At 38.1% G+C, this 20,206-nt stretch overlaps 1 protein-coding gene across 2 annotated transcripts in view; it reads right to left on the bottom strand.

Moving 5' to 3' along the window:
* Nucleotides 1–20,206, bottom strand: part of LOC143039179 (uncharacterized) — a 387,022-nt gene that overhangs the window by 111,215 nt on the left and 255,601 nt on the right. The window lies entirely within an intron of this gene.

The raw sequence follows: 20,206 nt of genomic DNA, 5'->3' as shown, positions 1-20,206 counted from the left end.
GTTACATAACAGTAAAAGAAAACAATACACAATGCAAAGGTAAAGATGTAACACTAATACCCTTCTGTAAGAGGCTGGTAGACAAGTGGGTAGAAAGGAGATAGATGAATGTTATATTTTTTTGGTTTAATGTATTTACATAATACTTGAAGGCAAAGGAGTTACACTTATCCAAAAAAACAAAACTGACACCACAATCTATACTACCCACATTCACTGATTATATAACAGTAACAACAAAATGCAAAGGTAAACTTGTAACATTAATACCCTTCTGTATGAGGCTGGTAGACAAGTGGGAAGAAAGAGGAGGTAGACGAATATTATATTTTTCTAGTTTATGTATTTACATAATACTTGAAGGTGAAGGAGTTGCACAACCTCGCTCCCCACGTAAATGTTAACAACTACAGGGGCCTGATTTTATTGCTGTATAATGTTCATTTTTATGCTGATGTAACAATATGTAAACTAAGATGTGCATTGATTTCATGATTGCTTGAGTGAGCAGTATTGCATATGAGGTTTGTAAAAGCCTTTCTGACTGGAGAAAGGGTGGAGAAAGTTCAATTGGCTCATGAGAGTAAAATCATGCCCTTAAGAGAGGATATTAATTATAAAAGTAAAGATCATTGGACAAAAGAAATCATAACGTCATTGCAGAACTGACCTAGTAAACAACTTAAATTTTTTTGACAGGAGCCCTTGGTATAACTTGAGGAACCAAGTGTATTTATTCAGGAAGATGGAAATAGTGAGTGACTAATCATACATAACAAAGACAGTGGTGAAAAGAAAGTAGAAAGTGAAAGATGTACTGTGGGTAGGGGGTAAAGGGAACACGGGCTGAGGGAAATACTTTTATTCCTGACTAGTTTCTCCTGAGTGGCTTCTTCAGAGGAATAGTCAGGGACAAAAATACTTTTCTTTTTTTCCAGAGCCATTTTTTTTTTTTTTTTTTTTCACCAGAGCCATTTTTGATACTTCCAGAGCCATGTATATATAATTATCAAATGTTCATATTTATACTTAATCTATTTACTTTCAATTACTAACCAAACATTTGATTCTATTTTGTTTTCTCATATATACGCGAACAAGGTTATAAATGGGATTTCCCAGTTTCCCTCCTAGGCCTCGAGCGAGTTTGCATATGTACAGTGTACGTATGCATGCGGTGATGTTGTATTGGGTATGGTGCATTGTACATGTAGTCAGCGCATTGATTGGGCAGCTAGCTGCATGCAACCAATGAACTTCCCTGCATACAGGTACCATGCAATTCGCAACTAGCGACATTATGTAGCACGATAGTCATGTAGAGTCTAGTCAACATGTACTAGTATACGCATGCAGCTGAAACGAAGCTAGGCTTGGTGAGCCATTGAATTCTAGCAGCTATACTGCGTACACATACGTACGTACATCAACAAATTAAAGTTGATTGATGCGTTACGTTTATGATATCGATTGATAATGCAATGATTGATCATGGGTAAGTTGTGTTTGCTCTGATCCTTTCATCAATGATGATGGGATTCAGGAATTGCCAAAGGATGGATAATGTATGAAAAATGTTGAATCTTGCCGCGGGAGCAATTTTTTTTTTTTTGGGGGGGGGGGGGATTGCTCCCACTATTGGATTTGGGAGAGCGACATTGGAACTTTTCCGAGCGAAATCGCTCGTCGCTCCCGTGTATTTTTTCCGCTGGGAATAGTGTTCGAAGTCAAGCTGGTCAACATATACATGACAGAAAAAGGGAATGCGGCAATGTGCCTGGTTGGTTCCCCACTCGACATCATCTGCCAGTGTGACAAGTTGTTGCAGCAAGTGGACAAAATATCCACCTGTTGGTTGTTGCGTGGCTGAGCTGTCCATCTAGATCAGGGGCTCTGTGTATTTTGTCCAAGATGACGAAGCATGCTGCTGATTTAACCCATATCAAATCCCCAGTCCTCTTATTGAGGTTTTCCTTGTTGGTGATGAATACAGACTCCATCACCTTTCTTTCTTGTCTTGTGAGGTTATCCATGAGAATTTTTGCGTTGTCCCATTTCAGTATAGGGCCTCGTTCATTAACATGATTTACTATTGCACTGCTAACCCTGTGATGTCTAGCATCTGCTTGGTGTTCTTTTATTCTAGTGTCTAGGTCCCTGCTAGTTTCATCAATGTATTTCTTATCACATCCACCACATGGGATTTCATATACTACACTGTTCTTATTTTTGGTTGGGTCTTGTTTCTTTGTTATAAGGTCCTTCACTTTCGTACCTGTAGATGTCACAAGACGAATGTTGGAGGATGATATGATTTTGTCTAGGTCTCTCGTTAGAATGAAGTTTGGTCCTTTACGGTATTTGAGTCTTTCAAATGTACTATAAAAAAGTAAATGCACGAAAGAAAGACGGCACATAGAGACAACAACACAGTGATAAAAGGGGACCAGAGAAGGGAACAGTGTTGACTGAGATAACAGTGGTGGCAGCTAGGGACGAAACAGATGAAATGTAATGCTACTAACAAAGAGACTGGTGATTAAAATTAGTGGAAAATACTACATCTAAAGGACATAGTGGAAGATACAGCTATGAGTATATGGGTACACCAATCTACAGGATTATGCAAACATTCCATGCATGCAACCACAATCATTCTGTGCACGCAACTACAACCATGCATTACATGCTAACTCAAGGGGACGACTACAAGCAACAGTGAACAAGAGGACTACAAGAGGCTACAAGCAACAGGAAATTAGGGACGAGCTGGTAAACGAGGGGACTACAATGACAACAAGCTAGTGAACAAAGGGACTACTAGAAAGACAAGGTTGATGTACATGTGATGGTTGTAGAAGAATCTGTTTTCCCAGGAGATATATTGATAGGATTTGTAACTATGAGAAAAGAGAGCATGATCATATGTCCTGCTGAGTTTGGGATCTAGAAAAATCACAGTTAATTCCATTTTTAAATCAACCAGACTTAGAGCCAGTATCGGTAATAAAAGAATCTCTTGAAATAGGGTAGATAATAATGATAGGTTGGATAGCAGGGCCCAAGCAGTCCAGACCAACAGAAAATAGTCTCATATAGTGAACCCAACTCAGGTGTTCAAGAAATCCTAGAAATTACTAATTCATCAACTTCAAACAAAGCTTTGCTAATTGTGGAGGGTGGCATAATAAAGTCGACATTATTACACTCCAGAGCAATTAACAGGGTAGAAGTGCAGTTGAAAAGAGTCACTGTAGACTCTGACATTTTAACTATCCCAGAATCAGATTAAAAGGTGTCCTGAAATCCCTGGACAGTGTAAGGAGGAGAGGGTGGTTGAGGGGCATGAGAATTCTCATACACTGGAAAATTGGTGAAGGGAGATAGCTGCAGTTGGAAGCCAAAGTTCAGGAAATTTGGAACACCGGCCAGGACCACATACATTCCCTTCAATCCGAGCATGTATTATCGATTTTGAAGGACCAGAGAAATGTTTCTCAAAAGAGGGGAGTAAACACATGTTAATCACAATCCTAGGCTATTTAAACAGAACTTACTACATTGATTTTATTATCATTCAAGATATCTCCACATTCAGTGGCATCCAATAGATTCAACAAGTTTTATCTTTGTATCATGAACATTATTTCACAGTAATCACTTATCAACTGAGCAAGATACTTAACTTGCATTTACTTGTGTTAAATTTCATTAGCCAATTTCAGACCATTGCTGTAATTTATCTAAATCTTCTTGAATATCTAATTGGTTTAAGTGATCATTTGCCATTCCGCACAGTTTTGTATCATCAGCAAATTTGGAAACAGTAGATTTTAGTCCATGGTCTATATCATTTATATATACTATGAATAAAAGTGGCCCAAGAACGGAACCCTGAGGAACTCTACTTGTAACATTTTTCCATCTAGAAGTTTTTCCATTTAAAACAACTCTCTGTTTTCAACCATTCAACCAATTACTAGTCCAACCTAATAGGCTACCACTTATTTTGTGTAAAGCCAATTTAGTAAGTAGTCTTTCGTGTGGGACGGTATCAAAAGCTTTTGCAAAGTCTAGATATATTAAATCTATATTGTTTCTTTTGTCATAATTCGAGATAACTGTGTTGTAGAATTCGAGTAAGTTAGTCACGCAAGAACGTTTCCGTCTGAAACCATGCTGGCTATCATTTATCAAACGGTTATTTTCTAAATGATGTTCGATAGAATCTCTGATGATAGTTTCCATTATTTTTCCTACGATTGAAGTCAAACTTATAGGCCTATAGTTATTTGGCTTCTTTTTTGTCACCTTTTTTGAATATGGGAGTAACATTAGGTAGCTTCCATTCTCTTGGGACATTTCCAGATATGATGGATTTCTTGAAAATAATTTCTAATGGAACAATCTCATTTTTCATTTCCTTTAAGATTATTGGATGCCAACCATCAGGCCCTGGTGTTTTATTAACTGAGTTTATCTATACACCTTTTAATTTTTTCTTTTGTTATATTTACCGAAGTAAGTTTACCCTAGACTTTTCACAGGTTTCAGTTTGGAGTTCACTTTGAGGTGTTTCATTTACGAATACCGAGCTAAAATAATTGTTTAAGATATTACACATTCCTTCATTTGAATATTCAAGTTGACCGTCAGCAGATAATAGTGGACCAATGTGATTCCTAACAATCTTTTTATCTCTATTGTAACTATAGAATTCTTTGGGATTCTCTTTGGATTTATCAGCGATGTTCATTTCGTATTGTCGTTTTCTTTTTCTTATTGTCTTTTTTAAATCTCTCTGTATTGATACATAACTTTCATAGTCATTAGATGCACCCGAGCACTTATATTTCTTATAAGCCTCTCTGTTTTTAGCAATACTTTTTTTCAGTTTCTTTGTCGAGCCACTTTGGGCAAGCTTGATTTGGGGGACGTCTGTCCTTAAAAGGAATGTAAGTATGAATCATCTTAGTGAGCGTATTTTGAAATATTTCCCACATCTGATCTATAGGTCTTTCGTTTAATTTTGCCTCCCAATCTGTAAGCTGAAGCTCCTGACGTAGTCCTATGAACTGAGCTTTACTGAAAGCAGTGACTGTATTTTAGAAACACAAGTATCTATTCTAAAATTTTTTAGGAGTTTGAATCTAACTAAGTTGTGATTGCTATTCGCAACAGTTTCTCCGACTTCTACATCAGTTACCATGCTTTCGCGGCTAGTGATCAACAGATCGAGTAAGTTCCTATATCTTGTGGGCTCTTTTACATGCTGAATTAAGTAATTGTCACCAAGAAAATCAATCAAGCGACTACCTATATGGCCATGTTCAAGGGTCATCCAATCAATGTCAGTAAAATTGAAATCGCCCAATCTACTTACTATAAAGCGCAGAGTTTTCTCAAATTGTCAGTTTTCACAAAACCACAGTGAGCTTGAGCGAAAACGGAAAGGGGTCCGGCGTTTTTGGGCCACGTCACGTTGTTTAAGATAGTGGTCGTTTTTTTTTTTTATCTTAGGCACCATGCCCGCCAGGGAACCCGACGCTAATAAGAAAAGCCGTCTTCACCACTTTTGGAAATGGATTACGGTTAACCAGAAAAAATAAAAAACAGAACTGCAGAATGACAAGAACCTGCATGCCCAGTTACGTAACGAACACACAAAAGCTTTCACGGATCTGTACAGAGACGTTAAAACCTTCCGTGCCAACGCATCTGTTCGAGAATTCCAACGAAAAGTGCTTAAATTTGAAGATTTCGAGTATTCCGACGAAATGTTTGATAATTTTGAACTTTTAGACGGAGAAATTGAAGACGGCGTTTCTGAAAATTTCTCGAAACAATATTTCGTCGGGTATAAAAACTTTGTGAAATCGGGCGGAAAACCCGACCACAAAACATATCAAATGTATTATCTAGAGGCCTTCAAAACGTTCAACCAGGCAAAACAAAGAAACAAATATGCCATCAGGAAAGCTATGAAAGACTCCCGTGACCAAAGGAGACTGAATAAAATCTGTCAAGATGAGGAAAAGGCGAAGCAAAGAATAGAAGAACGAGAGAGACTTGCAAAAGAGAAAGAAGAAAAGCGGTTAAGGAAAAATTGGCTCTAGAGGAAAAAAAATCGTCTAAAAGAAAAGCGGATGGCTGCTGAATTGGCTTTAGAAGAAAAATTTGCAAAAATGTGTGTATTTACCTAGTTGTATTTACCTACGGTAGTTGTATTTTACAGGAAGGGGAGCTATGCTCATGGTGTCCCGTCTTCATATCTCATTTTATCTAAACTATTTTTAAATTCATGTATTGTTTTTGCACACATCACTTTCTCATCTAACTTGTTCCAACTGTCTATTACTCTGTGAGGAAAGCTGTTCTTTTTCACATCTCTTCTATAGCCGTCTTTCTTGATTTTCTTTCCGTGTCCTCTTGTATTTCTATCATCCCATTTTATCAGATTCTATCAATAATTTCTATGCCTTTCATGATTCTGTAAATAGCTATCAAATCTCCTCTCTCTCTTCTTTGCTCTAGTGTCTGTAGTTCAAGTTTTGCTAGTCTCTCTTCATATGATAGTTTTGAGAGTATTAGTGCCAATTTTGTAATTGCTCTTTGTATTCTTTCAATTTTTTTTTATACATTTTTTTGTACTTGGTGACCATATTGTTGCTGCATATTCCAATCTTGGTCTTATCAGAGTGATTAGAATTTTCTTCACCATTTCTTCATCCAGGTAAGTAAATGCCACTTTGATTGTTCTTATTAAGTTATAAGTTTCTCCAAAAATCTTATTTATATGTTTTTCAGGTGACATATTGTTCATAACAATGACTCCCAGGTCCCTCTCAGTTTCCACTTTTTTTATTCCTTCTTCTCCCAATTTATATGATCCTGTTATTCTGTTTTTGCTTTTTCCAAATTCCATTATACTACACTTTTTGTGTGTGTGTGTTCATGTATGTATCTATGTATTTACCTAGTTGTATTTACCTAGTTGTATTTTACGGGAAGGGGAGCTATGCTCGTGGTGTCCCGTTTTCATATCTCGTTTTATCTAAACTATTTTTAAATTCATGTATTGTTTTTGCACACACCACTTTCTCATCTAACTTGTTCCAACTGTCTATTACTCTGTGAGGAAAGCTGTTCTTTTTCAGGTCTCTTCTATAGCTGTCTTTTTTTATTTTCTTTCCATGTCCTCTTGTATTTCTATCATCCCATTTTATCAGATTCTCTCTATCAGTAATTTCTATGCCTTTCATGATTCTGTAAATAGCTATCAAATCTCCTCTCTCTCTTCTTTGCTCTAGTGTCTGTAGTTCAATTTTTGCTAGTCTCTCTTCATATGATAGTTTTGAGAGTGTAGGTGCCAATTTTGTAATTGCTCTTTGTATTCTTTCAAGTTTTTTTTATACATTTTTTTGTACTTGGTGACCATATCGTTGCTGCATATTCCAATCTTGGTCTTATCAGGGTGATTAGAATTTTCTTCACCATTTCTTCATCCAGGTATGTAAATGCAACTTTGATTGTTCTTATTAAATTATAGGTTTCCCCAAAAATCTTATTTATATGTTTTTCAGGTGACATATTATTCATAATAATGACTCCCAGGTCCTTTTCATTTTCTACTTTTTTTATTCCTTCTTCTCCCAATTTATATGCTCCTGTTATTCTGTTTTTACTTTTTCCAAATTCCATTATACTACACTTTTTTGTATTGAACTCCATCTCCCACTTCCTACTCCATTCCTGTACTTTATTTAGATCTCTCTATAGTGATTCACAATCTTCTTCCGTGTTCACTTTTTTCAATAGTTTTGCATCATCTGCAAAGAAGCTCATATAGCTTTCAATTCCTTCATCCATATCATTAATATATATAGCAAACATTATTGGGGCCAGAACTGTTCCTTGTGGAACACTGCTTATTACTTCATCCCATTTTGAGTGTTGGTCTCTTATCACTACTCTCATTTTTCTTTCTTGCAAAAAGTCTTCCATCCAATTTAGCAGTTTGCCCTGTATTCCTCCTTCAGTTTTTAATTTCTTAACCACTTCAGTACGGGACTTAAATCTCGCGGGCAGCAGCCAATGCCAGCCGTATGACGTAACGTAATAATATTCGCATCATAAAATATAGTCGCCGCTTATATCAATCGTTCTCTCTTTCACCCGCGAATTTTGAAAACCACAGAGAATGGGATTCAGGGTGCATTTGGGAGAATGTAAAAAGACAGGGGCGACTACAATAAATATAATCAAGACGCCGATATGGCAGCGTCGCGAATCCACTTGCTCCTCATGACGCCTACGTGTGCGGCACCGTATGGAAGGGGTTAAGCAACTTCATGTGCATGTGTGTATTATCATGTATAGATGTTCCAAAAATCACATGTGGAAGAAGACTACTGCGAGCGCAGCGAGCGGCGCCGCAGGCCAAGCACCCGTGGCAGAGCCACGGCCGGCGTCAGCCGGATGCTTGTATCAATTAATCCCGGTTGCAGAAACTAGACAATTCTTGAAGTAACAGTTTATCGTTTGCTAATGATAATGTCTTTGGCCTATATATTACACCTATATTCATTTTTTGTCCATTTGTTTGGGTTAACTCAATCCACAAACTATCATATGCATCCTGTTTCACTTTCTCTAAAACACAAGCATGAACATTGTTTTTAACGTACAACAGAACACCCCTACCTTTCTTGTGGTTTCTATCCCGATGAAAGTGTTTAAATCCCGCAATATTAAATTCAGCTTCAAACTCTGTACCATTATCATTTTTCCAATGGTAAAAGTAATGTTCTCTAGCCGCCATTAGACTTGGGGATTCTACTAAAATATGTTTGATTGTCAATGGGGCAATGCAATCATTGCAAAATGGTTGAGATACTCTGTTCATTAGGAAGCTGTGCGTCAGTCTAGTGTGACCAATTTTTAATCTGCATAATATAACTTCTTTTTCTCTAGGTAAATCTGAATATTTCCAAGGGCGAGAGGTGATAGCTATGTCCTTCATTTTCTGGTCTTCTAGTTTCCAGTTAAAGTTCCAGACTTTCTGGAGTCTTGACTGAATGACAGGATAAATATCTCTGACTGGTAGAGTGAGGCTGTTCCTGAGAGTAACTCTAGCTGCATGTTTTCCTAAGGCATCTACTTTCTCGTTCCCACTAACTCCTACATGGGCAGGGACCCAACAGAACTTTATGTTTTTGCCTCTTTTTTCAATTAAATACAACCATTCTGATATTTCTATGAATTTCCATGTGTTCTAGGAAGGTTAGTCACATCATCTCTGTGGACATTTCTTTCTTTGAACTCAATATACATTTACAAAATTCTATAGATGGAAGCTTCCATGGGGGTACCATTGAGTATTTAACTGGTAAAATGTTAATTTTTTTGATCTCTAATTCCTCAAAAAAAAATTGAAACTCGATATCCAAATTTTATCTTGATCATCCCAGACTCCCTAGTCTGGGATGATCAAGATAAAATTTATAGTATTTTTGATTAGAAACAACTTTACATACAAGAGATTTAGGAATTCTCACCAGTATTGAACCAGCAGTGACTGGCAGTAAAGGTCCAGAGGCAATTCACTTGCATCCACCAACAAACTGGGTATTGGGGATGATTTAAAAGCTCCAAAGGCTAATCTTACTCCAGTATTATGTATGGAATTCAAAATAGATAGTGCCTTTTTTGTTGCCGATGAATACAATTCACATCCATAAGCCAGTTTTGAGGCAACCAATGCAGGGTCATCACGTTTCCTGTTGGCTCCCCATGAGGTGTGAGAGAGTACTTTTATTAGATAAGAGCTTGTGAGCATTTTACCTTTAGATTCTTAATGTGTGGGATCCAAGTTAATGTTTTATCAAGAATCGGTCCTAAGAACCGTGTTTCATCTTTGCAAGATTATTCAGCAAAAATGCATCACTACCGTTTTTGTAGCTGAAAACTTGAGTCCATGTTTCGAAGCCCGATCTGCTATTCTATTAATAGTTAATTGTATCGTTCTTTCAGCAATTACCATTTGTGAAGCTGCAAAAGAGATGGACAAGTCATCAGCAAATAGGGTATGCATTACTTCATGTGGTATTATAGAACTTATACCATTTATTGATACTGTAATGCAAACAGTGTTACGCTCAAAACACTGTCCGGTGGCACTCCTTCTTGAACATGAACTGCGGAAAATGTATTACCAATTTTGACCTTCAACCTTCAGTTGTTGAGAAAAGATTTAATAAAAATGGGAAGTTCTCCTCTAAGTCCAATTTTGTGAATAACTTTCAAGATGCCAAATCTCCAAGTGGTATCGTAAGCTTTTTCTATATCGAAGAAGACCGAGATGTAGTGTTTCTTATTAGCAAAAGCCTCACAAATTGATGTCTCCAATCTTATCAATGCATCTGTGTATGATTGCATCTTATGAAATCCACTCTCCAAATACCAGATTAAGCATACATTTACAATTTTCTCCATTAATCTACATATACATGATGCGAGTGCTATATGACAATAGTTGGTCATGATTTTATCATCTTTTCCTGGTTTTAAAAAAGCCAATATTATTGGTATGTTCCAGATATTAGGGAATGACTTTTCTTTCCATATTCTATTTATTATAACTAGTACATACATACATATACCAAAGGCTTTTTCCCCCTACATGGGGGGTAGCCACAAAGAAAAAGGCATAGAAACCACTCCCACCCATTCCATTTCCTACATATTCCACTCCCCTCCACCCTCCTCCCTCCCTCTTATCTTGGCACCTCCTGGATGATGGGTCATCCCTGCATCCTGTCCACTGCCCCTGGGTCAGAAACAGTGTCACAAGACACAGCACATCCACAGCAAGGCTACTTCATAAATTCGGCGACCCCCCTCTCCGTCCCCTCATGCAGAATAGGAGAAGACGGGGAGAAATCCCTTCAGGCTGCGTAATTTTTTTTTCCCATACATACTTCCTTACACCCCATCCCCCCACCCACTCCCCTTCATGCATCATAGCATCATCTATACACAACCCCTCTCCATTCACCCCTATCTTCTGTCCTCTCCCGTCCTTCCTCCACAGACATTCCTCTTTTTTGTAATGCCCCTTTCACCCCATCCATCCCTCTCATCCTAGGATGCCCCCTCATATTCACTCCTTCCACCTCTGCCTTCCATACTTCTTTTAATAATCTTTCTTCACTCATTCTTTCCATGTGTCCAAACCATCCTAATATTCTTTCATCAACCCTATCTCCCAGTTCCCTTTCCACCCCTGTTCTCCTCCTCACCTCCTCATTTCTCACTCTATCTAGCCTAGTAACCCCTATCATACTTCTCAGACATTTCATCTCAAACACATTCAAACTCCTTCTCTCTTCCTCTCTCATGTTCCATGTTTCTGCCCCATACAATGCTGTTGGTACAATCACTCCTTCATAAAACCTCCTCTTAGCATCCATTCCCAATCACTCCTTCATAAAACCTCCTCTTAGCATCCATTCCCAGATGTCTATTTCTCATTACATTTTTTTTCCACCAAGGCATTTACTCACTTCTCTCAATCTACATTCTACCTCCACCCCCACTCCTCCCTTTCCTGCCACATTCACACCCAAATATCTAAAACTATCCACTTCCTCCAGTCTCTCACCCTTAATGCTCACTTCCACCCTGCTGTCACTCTCTCCCCTTGTACACCTCATCACCTTACTTTTACCCACATTTATCTTCAGCTTCCTTCTTTCACACATCTTCTCAAACTCTGTCACTAACTTCCTCAATACCTCCTCTGATCCTGCTACAAGTGCAGTGTCGTCAGCAAACAACAACTGGCTCACCTCCCATTTTTCTCCATTTTCTTTAATCATCTCCAACCCCTGACCCACTACCCTTGCATTCACCTCTTGCACCACCCCATCCATGTAAAGATTTAACAGCCAGGGTGACATAACACATCCCTGACTAAGTCCCACCTTTACTTCAAACCATTCACTCTCTCCATTTCTAATCATAACACAAGCTCTACTACTCTCGTAAAAACTCTTGACTGCTCTTAACAGCTTTCCTCCTATCCCATATATCTGCAGTACCTCCCACAGTGCCTTCCTATCTACCCTATCATAAGCCTTTTCCAGATCCATAAAAGCCCAAAAAACATCCTTACCTTTTCCTATAGCTTTCTCACAGATTCGCCTCCTTTTTCTCTTTTAATTTTCTTTCAGAACACCTTTTTATTGCTTTCAAAATTTTCTGTCATACTCTTACCCCATTTCACATCTGCTCTCCTGTTTGCTTCCTTTATCTTATGCTTAACTTCCTTTCTCTTCACTTTGCACCTCTCATACGATTCCCTCGTCCTAATTTGTAGCCAATCTATGAATGCCTGCTTTTCTTCTACACATTTCTTTGCTTCCTCATCCCACCACTCACTACCCTTCCTTCTTTTTCCTCCTGCCCTCCTTGTTCCACACACCATCTTTGTACACCTTATGACTCCCTTCTTGAACCATCCCCATTCCTCCTACACTCCTAGTTCTACTCTATCCTTTACTCCCTCCCACTCCTCTTTTAGTTTCTTCTTAAACTCACTCTCCTTTTTTTCCTCATTTAAGCAGTTCACTCTAAGTACCTCCCTACCTTCTGTCCTTTTCCTCTTTCTCCACCTATTCTCCACTCTCATTTTACCTTCCACCAGAAAATGATCTGATATTCCCCCACTCTCTCCCCTTAGAACATGTACATCCTTAACTCTTCCTACCATAACCCTGGTCACTATATAATTATACCTAGTAAAAAAAAAATTTGTTTCCACAGTGAGGTGCTTGATCATAGAATAAGTTATTTCATCATTGCCTGGAGAGTTGTTACATGAAGATAAAGCAGATAGGAGTTCTTTCATGCTGAATGGCAGGTTATAAGATTCATTTTTTGTTGTTCTAAATTTTAATTCATTATTTTCTTCTTGAATATGATGTTGAAAATACATAGATGAAGGATTTTTTGAAGAGATATTTGTGAAATGGTCTGCAAAGGCTTCACTTACGTCATCTGGGCTATGAAGTGTTTAATTATTAAGTTGTATGACTGGTGATGGTGTAAGAATGTATTTTCCAGATATTTTACTTACTTTAGTTCAAACTTTCATAAGGCTAGTTCTCCAGTTTATTTTAGAAACATAGTTTATCCAGGATTGGCACTTAGTCTGTTTTACCTGATATCAGAATCTAGCTCTTGCTTTTTTATAACAAATCAAATAGAATTGACAAGGATGTTGTTGATAGCGGGTGAATGCAGCTCTCATTGCTTTACATGTTAAACGACATTGGGTATTCCACCTGGGGACAGGTTTTCTGCTAAATTGTCCATTAGTGCAGGGAATTGATTTGTCACTAGCACTCATAATGACCTTGTTCAAAAAATTTAGAGCTTCATCCACTGTGGGGAAGTTTTCGGCATCAGTTTCTATAAAAGTTAAAGATGTAAAGAGAGCCCAGTTTGCTTTATTTATCATCCATCATGGAGACCTTGGTACAGCTATTTTGTCTACTATATTAATGACGATTGAAAAATGGTCACTTCCTAAACAGTTGTCCATGGTTTCCCAAGAGAAATCCAAATAGCAATCAGGTGAACAGATAGATAAGTCGATACAAGTGTTTCAGTTTGAATATGGAAGCGAGTAGGTGCTCCTGTATTCATAATACTAAGTTCTTTTTCTTCAATGTAAGAAAAAATCAAATTTCCCCTAGGATTTGGTTTTATGTCACCCCACATTGGATGTCTACTATTAAAATCTCCGAGGAGTAAAAATGGATGAGGAAGTTGATTAATCAGGTTGTCAAGGTCTTGTTTGAGATTTTGGTCATTTCTATTGTCTGGAGGCAGGAAGATTGAACAAACTGTACATTTCTTTTTTTTTGTAAATATTTGTATGGCTACAGCTGGTAAGTTTGTTTGTAAAGGAATTTTTGTGTGTATAACATTTAGTCTTATCAGTAGCGCACTTCAGCCATGTCTTCCTTCATCTGTTTGATGTTCATTACGATAAAAGAGATATTCTTTGGGGCATATTCTATTTGGTCCAAGCATTATTTCTTGCAACGAGATGCAGATAGGAAAAATTTCATTTATTAATATTTTTAAAGATTCGTATTCAGCTCTCAAGCCTTGACAACTGCATTGTAGTAGAGTGAGTTTGTTATTCATGGTGCTTGTTTATCTTTTATCTTTTTATCTTGGTTTTATTTCTATTTGCAGTTAAAGTTGAGTTTTTGTTAGCTACATTATTGGATTTCTAAAAGAATTCTTTTATTAGAAATTTGTTCTGGAGTTCTCTCTCTCTTTTTAGTTTTAATTTCATTATTCATTTCAGATCTTGTTTTCTCTTTTTGGTGGGTGGATTCCTTGGTGATCTGTTTCAATTTTTCCATTCCATTTCTTGAATGATGGGCAGTAACTTTATTTTGTTCTTTGCTCTCTTACTTTTCTGGTATTTTTACATCTGAAGTTGTGTTCTTTTGTCCATTTGGTTTAACAGTATTCACAGATTTTTCTGGTTTGGTGTTAGAAATTTTTTCATTTGTGGAAATAGGTAGATTTCTTTTCAGAATCGTTGAAAATAGTTCCCCTGGTCTAATTTGTTTATTCAAGGCCTTATTCCTAGCTTCTTTCAAAATAATTTTCTCGAGGGTTCGGATGGCTTGAACTTCCTTTTCAAAGATAAATTTAACACAGCTCTTGGAGAATGAAGGATGTTGTTCTCCGCAGTTAACACATAATGGAGCTCTGTTACAACTGCCTTGCATTTCTTTACCACAGTTTAAGCATACTGCAGGTTTTTTATTAATTCTACTTTTACATTTTTGTTTTGAGTGTCCAAACATTTGACAATGGTAACATCTTAATGGGGATGGTATATATGGCTTTACTTAACCAACCAGCTGATATAAAATTTGGTAATCTACATGTTCCTTGAGGTACAATCTGTTCGCCAATCTTCTTTCGCATTCTTACAACTTTTATTACTCCTTGGTTTTTTAACTCTTTTTCTATTTCATTTTCTTCAATGTGTAATAATTCTGGTGCATATACTACACCTCTGCTTTGGTTAAAAACTGGATGAGAGAAGCATTTAACATTAAAATCATCTAAACTTGAGATAGTTTTGAGTTTTTCACTTTTTTCAGGCGATGAGATTTCGATCAATAGACTTCCATTTCCTTGTGAGCGAATTTTGGGCTGACTGCCACAGATATTAACAATTTCTCTATTTGCTCTGAAAACATTTAGACTCTCATATTTTCCTTCTTCAAATTCAACCTGTGCAAGGAGCAAAAGAAAGTCTACTGATTTTCTACCAAACTTTTGCATGCATATCTCGACAAAATCAACTCAGTTTCTCCACTTCTAGGCTAAGGCGAGTCAAAATAAGCAAGATGTTGGTTTTACATAATTCTGAGTTGGTTTAAGAAAAGAAAAATCAATTTTGGCTCAGACGCTGTTGGGGGGTAAGTATATACAACATTTCCCTGGTGATGTACGGGTTAAAGGGCATCTTTATTGTTCTTAGTAAATTGTAGGTTTCTCCAACTAGTCTATATGCTTGTCTGGTGACATGTCTTTGTTAATAATTACTCCTAGGTCCTTTTCTGAACTTTTTTTTACTTCCTTTTGTACCAACCCTATATTGCCTGTTGTCAGGGGGGTACAAATTTCGTATATACTCGGTATTATTGAGAATTGGGCGTGAGAGAAAAGAAACACAAAGGCACACACTAACACGTGTTTTTATTGGACAACAAGAGCATAACTAAACTATCTGAACACATATAATATATATCACCTGTGTGATATATATATATATAAGAACAAAATGTATATTAAACCACTCCTCGGCTCTGCAGCGCAAGGCCGAAGAGTCCAATCTCCACAGGCGAGTCCCCTGTGTCCTTCTCCTTGGTGGATGGGCGCTGCACCTCTTCCTTGGGTCTCCTATTCCAGACGATCTCCTCCAGGTGAGTCCCCTGTGTCCTTCTCCTTCAGGCGGACGGGCGCTGCACCTCTTCCTAGGTCTCCTCCAGGCGAGTCCCCTGTGTCCTTCTCCTTGGTGGACGGGCGCTGCACCTCTTCTTTGGGTCTCCTATTCCAGACGATCTCCTCCAGACGGTGCCCTCCCTCTGTAGAACTGGGAGGGGGGGGGGTCCACCCTTAACGGCGAGCAGCCGTAAAGTGTCTTCCTTCATCTCCATGCCCTTCCTCTACACATCCAGGAGGGTGAGGGAGAGTGGGTGGTGGCGATCTGCGCATGCGCGTAGCGGCAGTAGTGACCCCGTAGTTGGGCCTAGTTGGCAGCCCTGGGCAGCTACGCATGACCTCACGCAACCCTAGCGTGGGTCACATTCCTCCGGCCTGGTCAGGTGCGCTGGACTGACTGCAAGCTTCCAGCTCCGTCATGTGACCCAACATAGTCCACGTGGTAAGGGTGGGATGTCCACCCTTACACCCGTATATTCTATTTTTACTTTTTCCAAATTCCATTATACAGTAAAAGCTCTTTTGTCCGTTATTCTCGTATCCGGCTCCTTCTTATAATCGGCATATTATTCATGAGGAAATAACAATTTTGTATAAAAATGTAAAAATTCAAAAAAATAAAATTTAAAATTCCCGCGCCACTCCCGCCGCCGCCAGAGGTAGTGCGCATCTTTCCCGCCATCTCCCACAAATCCCGCCGCTCCGTCAGGCCCAGTGTCCACTGTTTCGTTGTGAAACAAAGGAAGGCAGTGATGGCTGAGTTGAAGGGTATGTATGGTAGTGCTAAGCTTAGCGTCACTGATGAAGCTCTTCAGGAGTGGATGGAGGTCGACAATGACGAAGCTATCACCCCCACACTAACTGACGACGAAATCATTCAGGCAGTGATTGAGGAGAAGCATGGTAAGGAAACAGAGGCTGATGGTGAAGAGGAAGATGACCCAGAGCCAAGAGTAATGTGGAAGGATGCCGCTAAAGGATTGGCAACATTTATCAAGTTTGCAGAGCAGTGCACCTACATGGGGACTCACAACGTGATGTCTCTTCACTGCCTTCAAAATGAATTTTTAATGCAGAAAGACAAACATTCTAAACAAAGAGACATACATTATATTTCATGAAAATAAAGATAAATAAATATGAATATACTGGTAAATAAACAAGAAAAGTGAAGCCATTGAATAAATTTTATTTAAGTACTCTATGAATAAAGGCAATAAATGTATTTTTTTAATATTCCTTCTCGTAACCGAGATTTTCTCTTTCCGGCACGTCTTTGGTCTCACTCGTGCTGGTTAAAAGAGCTTATACTGTACTGCATTTCTTGATGTTGAAATTCACTTCCCACTTTTGGCTCCATTTTCAGACTTTGTCCAGATCTCTCTGAAGTGATTCACAGTCTTTCTCTGTACTTTCTTTAGTAGTTTTGCATCATCTGCAAAGAAGTTCATATAACATTCAACACCTTCATCCATGTCATTTATATGTATGACAAAGATTAATGGAGCTAGTACAGAACCTTGTGGGGCTCCACTTATCATTTCTTCCCGGGTTGAGTTTTTGTCTAACTGCCACCCTCATTATTCTCCCATTCAAGAAATCTTCCATCCATTTCATTAACTTTCCTTGTACACCTGTTGTTTCGAGTCGTCTTATTAGTTTTTTGTGTGGCATTTTATCAAATGCCTTTTGTGTGTGTGATTAACCACAGTCATGGTTCATGTGCTGGACTCATGATTGACAGCTATTACCCTCCTGGATGAAACTTTGAGTTCATACATGGCCCCATCTATGCATAATAATGTGACCTTACACTTTCAAACCTGTCATATGAGGAGAGACTGGCTAAATTGAAATTACCAACTATGGAACAAAGAAGAGGAGGACACAACCTGCTGACCACTTACAGAATCATGAAAGGCATAGAATTCCTTGATAGAGAGAGAGGACTTACTAAATTGGGATAAGAGAAATACAAGGGGACATGAAAAGAAACTCAAAAAGGATAGTTATAGAAAAGACCTGAAAAAAAAAGTTTCCCACACAGAGTGGATATCTGGAACAAACTGGATAAAACAATAGTGTGTGCAAAAACTATACATGAATTTAAGAGCAAACTAGACACTGCAAGATACAAATATGGGACACCATGAGCATAGCTCCTCTTCCCATAAGATACAACTAAGTAAATACATATATCAGCAGGATTGTGGTAGAGACATATGGACTACTGCAAAAGATTAAAGTGTCATTCCATTATATGGATAAGAAGATGATGAAAAAACTCATTAAAACCCTGATACGTCCAAGTGAAGGATATAAACAAGATTAAGAGAATACAAAGGGCAGCATGCAAATTGGCCCCCAGACTGGCAGATAAACCATATGGAGAAAGACTAAAAGTACTGGGGCTACCAATTTTGAAAGATTGAAGGGAAAGAGGTATTTACCTAATAGTAGTATACAGGAAAGGAGCAACACTCATTGGGTCCTGTCTCCTCTTCTCTAATTTTCGAATATACCTAGACTCAAATTCATGCAGTCCCAATTTCATTTACATCTCTGATTTCCAATTATCATATTTAGATTTTAACTTGTGTATTGTTTGAGCTTGGGCTATGTCACCTTCTAAGTTATTCCACATGAATATACATCTATATGGAAAACTGTATTTCTTCACATCCTTTCGACATCTGGTCTTCCTTAATTTACTTCCATGAAATCTTAAAGCCCTCCCATCTTTAATCATGAGATCTCTTCTGTCAATGCAACCTATCCCCTTTAGTGACCTGAACACTGTAATCATGTCATCATGTAGAAGTGAGGGAAGTGCTCAATCTCCTAGGATTACTGAATATGACAAAAGCCTCAGGACCTGATTGGATCTCAAACTGGATTCTGAACCACTTCAGTACGAGTCAAATTCTTGCATGTAGCATTGGCTGCCATATGTACAATTCATCATACTACTTGCAGTATAAAATATAAAGTCACAGCTGTATTGTTCTCTTTTACTCTGAGTAATAATAAACACAGAAAACGTGACCAAACTAGTTTACAGAATCCAGAGGTAACTCATGTACAACTGAAAAAAAAAAAAAAAAATTATATATATATATATAAATATGTACACACACACACACATATATATATATATATATACATATATAATCAAGCTGCCAACACCAGCATCCTTGTGTACCCACTCTCACCTCATGACGCCTACATAAGCGTCATCATACCAAAGTGATTAATGTAGGGAACAACTAACTTGCTTCTCTTCTACAACCTTCTTCATCATCCCACCACTCACTGCCCTTCCTACTATTCCCTCCCATCCTCCTTGTTCCACATATCATCTTTGCACACCTTGTCACTCCCTCCTTGAAACACCCCCATTCTTATGTCTACTCTATCCTTCACCACTTCTCTCGCTTATCTCAGCTTTTTCTTGTACCCTGTCTGGTGTATTAGCTGTGTATTATCATACAGTAAAATCTGATGATAATACAGCTAATAATTCAGGGGCTATATGGGGTGCCCCTATGGACCAGAGACATGCATTATTTTGTCTGTCATGGAAGAATTATCTATCTATGGAGAAATTATGCCTTTTTATTGTACTCTGAATGTTCCTCCCTGCTCTTTATATTGTCCTGTACCACTTCTCTGAATATGCATTTCCATTTTATGCCTACCCCCTGTAGTAGGAAGAAAGAATACTGCTACTGAGTTTTCCCATTTGGGTCATAAAAGACAGCTTAAGGAGGAAGTAGTGATGAGACTAGGCATCCAGCTCTCTGTAACCCTGATGGGCACATTCCTACAAGAAGTCAAGAATGAATATGTACTTAGAATTAATGGGCAAATAGTATGCAAAATTGGTCCTATATAATGAGTATCAGAATCATTTCCCTACTCACCATCTTCAATACCTATCAACATCCATGTGGAGGTGCAGCCCTGAGGGACTGACAGTCAATGTATCAGGTCTAACAAGTTGAACGGTATTTCCACCTTTTCACCCAAGGAGAGGTGATAATTGGCAACTGCAGCCCTACTAATACTATAATCAAGTGACACTGAAATCTCCCACACTAATACAAAAGAGATGGCAATCAAATTTTACTTTCTAAATGAATTTATGAAAAGACCTGAGGAT

Source organism: Oratosquilla oratoria, chromosome 26 (assembly GCF_046742065.1).
Source record: "Oratosquilla oratoria isolate Oo_2021 chromosome 26, ASM4674206v1, whole genome shotgun sequence".
In the NCBI taxonomy this organism is placed as follows: Eukaryota; Metazoa; Arthropoda; class Malacostraca; order Stomatopoda; family Squillidae; genus Oratosquilla; species Oratosquilla oratoria.
Note: the sequence above shows the minus strand (reverse complement) of the source record. Positions and strands in the feature narration are given on the sequence as shown.